Source organism: Neophocaena asiaeorientalis, unplaced genomic scaffold (assembly GCF_003031525.2).
Source record: "Neophocaena asiaeorientalis asiaeorientalis breed wild unplaced genomic scaffold, Neophocaena_asiaeorientalis_V1.1 scaffold6, whole genome shotgun sequence".
Lineage (NCBI taxonomy): Eukaryota > Metazoa > Chordata > Mammalia > Artiodactyla > Phocoenidae > Neophocaena > Neophocaena asiaeorientalis.
In genome coordinates, this window is record NW_020174424.1 from 496030 (window position 1) to 502092 (window position 6063).

At 40.1% G+C, this 6063-nt stretch overlaps 1 pseudogene; it reads left to right on the plus strand.

The window, feature by feature from the left end:
- The first annotated feature begins 4666 nt into the window (after positions 1 to 4666).
- LOC112407371 (coiled-coil domain-containing protein 117 pseudogene) overlaps positions 4667 to 6063 on the plus strand; it is a 91352-nt pseudogene continuing 89955 nt past the window's right edge.

Here is a 6063-nt window from a genome sequence, read left to right on the forward strand (position 1 = left end):
GTTGTTGGCAACAAGGGCTGTGGCAAGGAGCCCTGTATTACCAGAAAGGTAGGGGATGGGATGGAATGAAAGTAAGGGGAGGAGGTCCAGTGGACTACACTGTGGTGAGCGCACAGCTTAGGAGAGGGCCACGTAATGTGGAAGTATTAACCCGATCGTAGCGTTTTGCTTTCAAGGAGTGATGCAGCCTCCAGATACAATATTTTTCCATGCATCCCCCAAATCTGCTTTACATAAGCATTTGCTGCTGGATCAAGCAAAGAGAGAGTCCAATTATTTTTTCCTCTTTTGGTTTTAATGACCCCATAGTCTATGAAACCATTGCCATTGTGAAATACCTTGCAACCTTCTCACTCTCCATGAATCTTGTTGACCCTCTGAGAAGAAATTCACATGGCAGCCCATGGGCGTCTTAGGAGTTTCCACGATGGGTAAGGCTGGGGTCTACAAAGTCACAAAGATTTGGGTCCCAGATCGTCAGCCAAGCTCTTTGAGTGTATAATGGTGTGACCTTGGCAAGTTAAATTTCTGAGCCTTAGTTTATTACTGTGTAAAGAGAGGATAATCTTAGCTCATAGGCTAAGCTCACTCTGGTAATTCATCCCAAACACATACTTTTGATTAAGGATTAGTTCTATATAAATATTTTGTGAATGAAAAATATCACATACAAAGTTAAACCTTTGTTCTGAATGTAGGGAAGATTTATAAATACACATCACATTAGAGTTGCCATATTGTCAAAAACCCAGGATAAACCATAAGGATTAAATATGAAGATATATGTGAAAGGCTTAAGCACAGTCCTGACATTTAAATAAGTGGTACTTACAAATTTTCCACCAAGTCAAGATCAGACCCACTGAGTAGACATTTTTGTTGAACCATAGAAGTTTCTTTCTCATTTCACTATACATCACAGACATGATTGATTTGCCTAGAAATGGACTTGGTGTTCACCAAATAACCAATAATGATATTGGCTGGTTTATATTAGAGTCATCCCATTTGACTGAACTTTATTAACCGCAAATCAGAGAGAAAATAAACATGAGCACCAAAGAAATAGAAGGAATTTAAGAAGAAATGTACAATAGGTGTAAATGAGAAAGTACAATAAGCACTTAATCAAAATAAGCCTAAAGCAGAATCCTTGTGCATTAGACAAACTGCTGCAAGAACTAAATTCTAAACCTCTGCACGCACAGACCTTACACACCTCACCTAGCTTGCGTGGGACTGAGTTTCCTCATTTATAAGACAGGGACTGAATTAAATCATCTCCCGGGCCCCATTCAGTTCTAATATTCTAGACTTGTCTTGAACTGGAGAATGTTAGCAACGTACGTCTTAAAAGCAAATCCAGCGCTTTAAAAAAAATCCTATGAAGCAAGTATAACTGTAATCTTTGCAACTAGCAGTCCTTTCACTCATTTATGCGAGCTTTGCAGAATTTAGTCTGAAAGACCGTGGGCAAATCCGGGTCATATCTCCAAAGTCAAACCGATGGTGGCTGTTGACCACGAAAAACATCTGGAAAGCCATCTGCTACAGTTCACACAGGGCCTCTCACATTCAGACTATTTCCCGATAGGACATTCAGTGTCCTAAGTAACCGTGTGACTGCCTGGAGTGCCTTTCATGTGGGTTTTCCAGGACAAGGATACTGCCAGAGGACAGTGTATTTAGGGATGGCCTTAGAGCAAGCAGAGGCATGCAGCAGGGGTTTTCTGGGAGTTATTTTAAGCCAGAAAGTGCTACTTCCAAGCAGGCGCACAAGCATACAATTGTTGCACGAGGCCCAAGGCAGAGGAGCCAGCCCTGAATCCAAGGCTGATGCGTAAACTCTGTCATCAATGCAGTTTGTCTTCAGAACAGTGAAGGGTGATGCTGAACCGTGCCTCCTTTCGTTCTGTTTTCCATTGAACCATTCTGTCAAGTGATCTCGTTTAAGATAAAGCATATCGAATCAGTTCCATATTCAAATAATTCCAGAATAATGAATTTTTGTGTAAAACAAAAGTCACAGCCATTTTGCTTCCTGTCTTTTCCCTCCAACTGGGGACCAAGTCCTGTAATGTTTCCCTTGTTATTATATGACTCCCTTCTTCCCATCCTGTCCCTGTTGCCCTAGATTTCATCCTCTTTGTCTCTTGCTTTGACTCTTGTGCCCTCCCTGTCTGTGCTTTGCCTAGTTCCAATTCATTATCACCTCTGTGACCTGATATTTTAACTAAACTATTTTGATCCAATGGAATAAGCTTTCTCAAAAAAGACAAAATAAATAAAATATTAAACTTTCAACCAGTTAAAATATCAAATAAGGTGTGAAACTAATTCTCCATCTGAATCCTAAATGTTATTTCATCTCACCCCATCCTTCATCCTATAATTGATGCCATGTCAAAAAACTGCATTGGAAAATTCCAGTTTGCATTGGAAAATTAAAATCTCCTGCCCCTCCTCACATGGCTACCAGAGCACTTCTCCTAAAACATTTAACCCCTCACCCTGCTTGTTTGTTTAAAACTCTTCAATGACCTCTGATATTGCCGAAGAAAAGGGTTTCAAACTTGAACATGTGTGGGAATAATCTAAGCGGGGTTTTTTGTTGTTTTTTAAAGCAGAGTCTCAAGGCTAAACCCTCCCAGGATTCCGATTTAGTGGTTCTGGGGTGTAGGGCCTAAAGGATCCAGCCCACTATGGCATGGGTGCCCTTTTTCCTGGCATCTCCTCCAGTTCTACTCTTCCCTTGCTGTAAATTCCTTGCAGATAAGAACCTACTATGTCCCCCTACCTAGCAAAAAATGGATGGCTCAGGAAATTGATGGCTTTCCATAATTACCTTTTTTTTTTTTTTTTTTTTTTTTTGCGGTACGCGGGCCTCTCCCGTTGTAGAGCACAGGCTCCGGACGTGTAGGCCCAGCAGCCATGGCTCACGGACCCAGCCGCTCCGCGGCATGTGGGATCCTCCCGGACCGGGGCACGAACCCGCGTCCCTGCGTCGGCAGGCGGACCCCCAACCACTGCGCCACCAGGGAAGCCCCCTAATTACCTTTAAATGAATGAAGGAAGCAATGTGTATACTCAAAATTTTTCTGGCTGATTTGATAAAACTAGAAACGAAACGTGAGATTTTGGCAAGTATCTGAAATGAATGCATCAGTTGGTCGAAGATTGAAAGGAAACATATGGAGCATTCAGCTCCACTAATAGATTCACATCTATTTCTGATTAGCCTTAGGGAAGAAAATTCTAATTTATGGTGATTGTGATTATTGTGAAGATGATTTATAAACATATAGGTTTTGAGAAAAACAATTCACTTGCTTTTCATTTTCAGCGTTGTTAATTTACAAAGGTACCCTAACCGCTTTAAGGCAGTTAGAGCAAGAGTAAAATTACGTTGCTCATTTGTGACAGGGTATGAAGGGTATCAGGCACAGTGCCTTCTTAATGTGCTAATGTTTAATTACATAGTGGTGATAGGCACCAAAGACTTTCTGAGGAAGGTGTGGAGGTGATCCAGATGAATGTGAACCTGGCCTTCTTCAAAGTTCATAAAGCCCTCCCCCTGTACAGTTCCAGCCAGGGGAATCTTGCTGTAACCCACTTTGCCAGGATGTTGAATCTGTTATAAAGTGGTAGTGCCGGCACAAATACATCTAAGGCAATGCAGGTACTGAAGTGCCATGTGTGATTCCATGCAAGAAACTGTGGTTCACAAGATCATAGAAGAATAAAAATTATTGTTATTTTATTTTTGTGTTTTGGCCATAGTGAATGGGAAGATACATTAATGCATCCACACTGACATGCGTATTCTTCTCTCTATCTGGAACATTTTCCCTCTTCTCACAACTATTTCTTGCTTATCCTTTAGATCTCATCTTAGAATCAGTATTTTCGGGAACCCTTCCTGGTCACCACCGCTGGGGTTGATAACCCTTCCTGAATGTCATCTCTCTTCATTCCCTCGTTCTGGTCTTTGTCACAGCACCTGGTGCCATCTATTGATATTACACATTTACTTGTTGGCCTCCCCATTTGACCATGAGAAAGAAATGCTATCATATTCTCCATTGTACCCACAGTTTCTAGAATAAAGCCTACAATAAGACAGATATAGAATAAACATTTGTCAAGTGAATCAATGATTTATGCGTGTTTATTAGATCCAAATCACTTAGTATCATCACAGCCTAAAAATTACTTCAATTTTTATCTTGTTCTCCTTGTTTTTGTACTTCCGGCCCTAGAAAATTACCCAGTGTCTGATTTAACTTCTAAAGAGGCGTAAATTGTATAGATTGGAAGGTCTAGGAGGGCAACAATCTGCCTTCAGTCCTGGCTCTACCACCAACTAGCTAAGTGATTTTTACAGATCACTACGCCTTTCTGTTGTTTATTTTCCTCACTTAGAAGAGCGGATTTCCAACCCAAAGATTCCATAAGTCCAAAAAAGAAAATCTTCATATTTCAGGCAAAATACCTACTCCAGTGATAAGTCTAAGCCTTGATTGTTCTCCAGCCATGTGATAGAAGTTTTCTTGGTGATATTTTGTGACACTAACAAATATCCAGTGGCTTTGAGCGTATAGCATTTTTTCTGTATTCTAAGCAGAATTAACATGAAAAGGTAAAGGTGACTTTGTGCCTAGTGGTGATGGCAGCAGCTTGGTGGTCAGATCAGGTAGCACTGATGCCAAATGTGGGCGGATTTGTTAACAGAGTTCACACAGCCATCTATGGTACACATGTTGCTGTCCCGTCAGTTAATCATCGCCATCTGGGGCTCATGAAAATTGGACAAATGACAGTGAAAGGTATGAAATCGACATCAACCACACCACTGGATAGGAGTTACAACATGACCCCTTCCTTATCTAAACTGTAGAAATTGGGCAGCAATACATTACCTTCATTTCCTCTCAGCTTATATAAGCATCTAAGAATATAACAAGATGTTGTACGTGGAAATCTTGGTAAGTTGTAAAATGATTACGCAAATGTTAGTTCTTACACCAAAATCAGACTGTCACAGAGCCATCCGTGAAACACCCTGAGAGTCAGTCAGTCTATAAATATTTATTGAGCACATAATATGTGTCAGATACAGTTCTAGGCATGGTGCTAAAAGAAGCTTGTCCATTATTCTAGGTAGGGTAAACAGAAAACAAACACAGGAAAATAAATAAGCAGACAAACAGATGAACAAATTATCTTGAGAGGGCTATTTTAGCGAGGGTCTCAAGGAAAGACCTAAAAGGTATCCTTTGAATTGAGAGCTGTTTAGATCTGAGGAAGTTCATCCTAAGCAGGTACAAAGGCCCTGAGGTAGGAATGAGCTTGGCATGTTTAAAGAATGGAAACAGGCTGCTGAGGCTAGAAAATAGAGAAGGATGCACAAGAGGTAGAATATGAGACAGAGACAGAGGAAGGGGCCAAGGGAAGGAGTTTGGGTTTTATTCTATGCAGTGGAACACCACTGGAAAATCTAGAGCACTGTGGCCATATACCTAGTGGCCCCAAACTACTGCTCTCTGAGCTACTTTTTCCCTCCAGAGAAAAGGGCTAGACAGACAAGCAGTCTCTCCAGCAAATTTAAACCAACTAAGACCACACAATGTTTTGTTTGCTTTCTAAAAGCTATTAAATATTTTATTCTACCTGCTTCACTTAAATGAAAAGGTCACTTTCAGTTATTTTATTATTCGTTTGCTTTCCTGAAAATCAAAATAAGATCAGGAGTCATTTGCAATAAGTAGTGACTATCAGTTTGTGATCCTGGAATTCAAAGTGATGGATTATTAGAATTCTTTCCCTGCTTTGACTTGTTAATTATTTTTAATATTCTGTTTTGAGAGAAATTTGAGGTAGGAAGATTAGACAGTGCATTAGGATTTATGAACAGCCCATTTTAATAAAAACTTTTAAGACTATGCAAAATTAGGTTTACTAATAAAAACATATGCTGCATGCCATCCTGATATTCTCATACATTTATCTACAATTATTTACTGGGCCTTCTAGTCTTACTTTTTTTTTTTTTTTTTTTTTTTT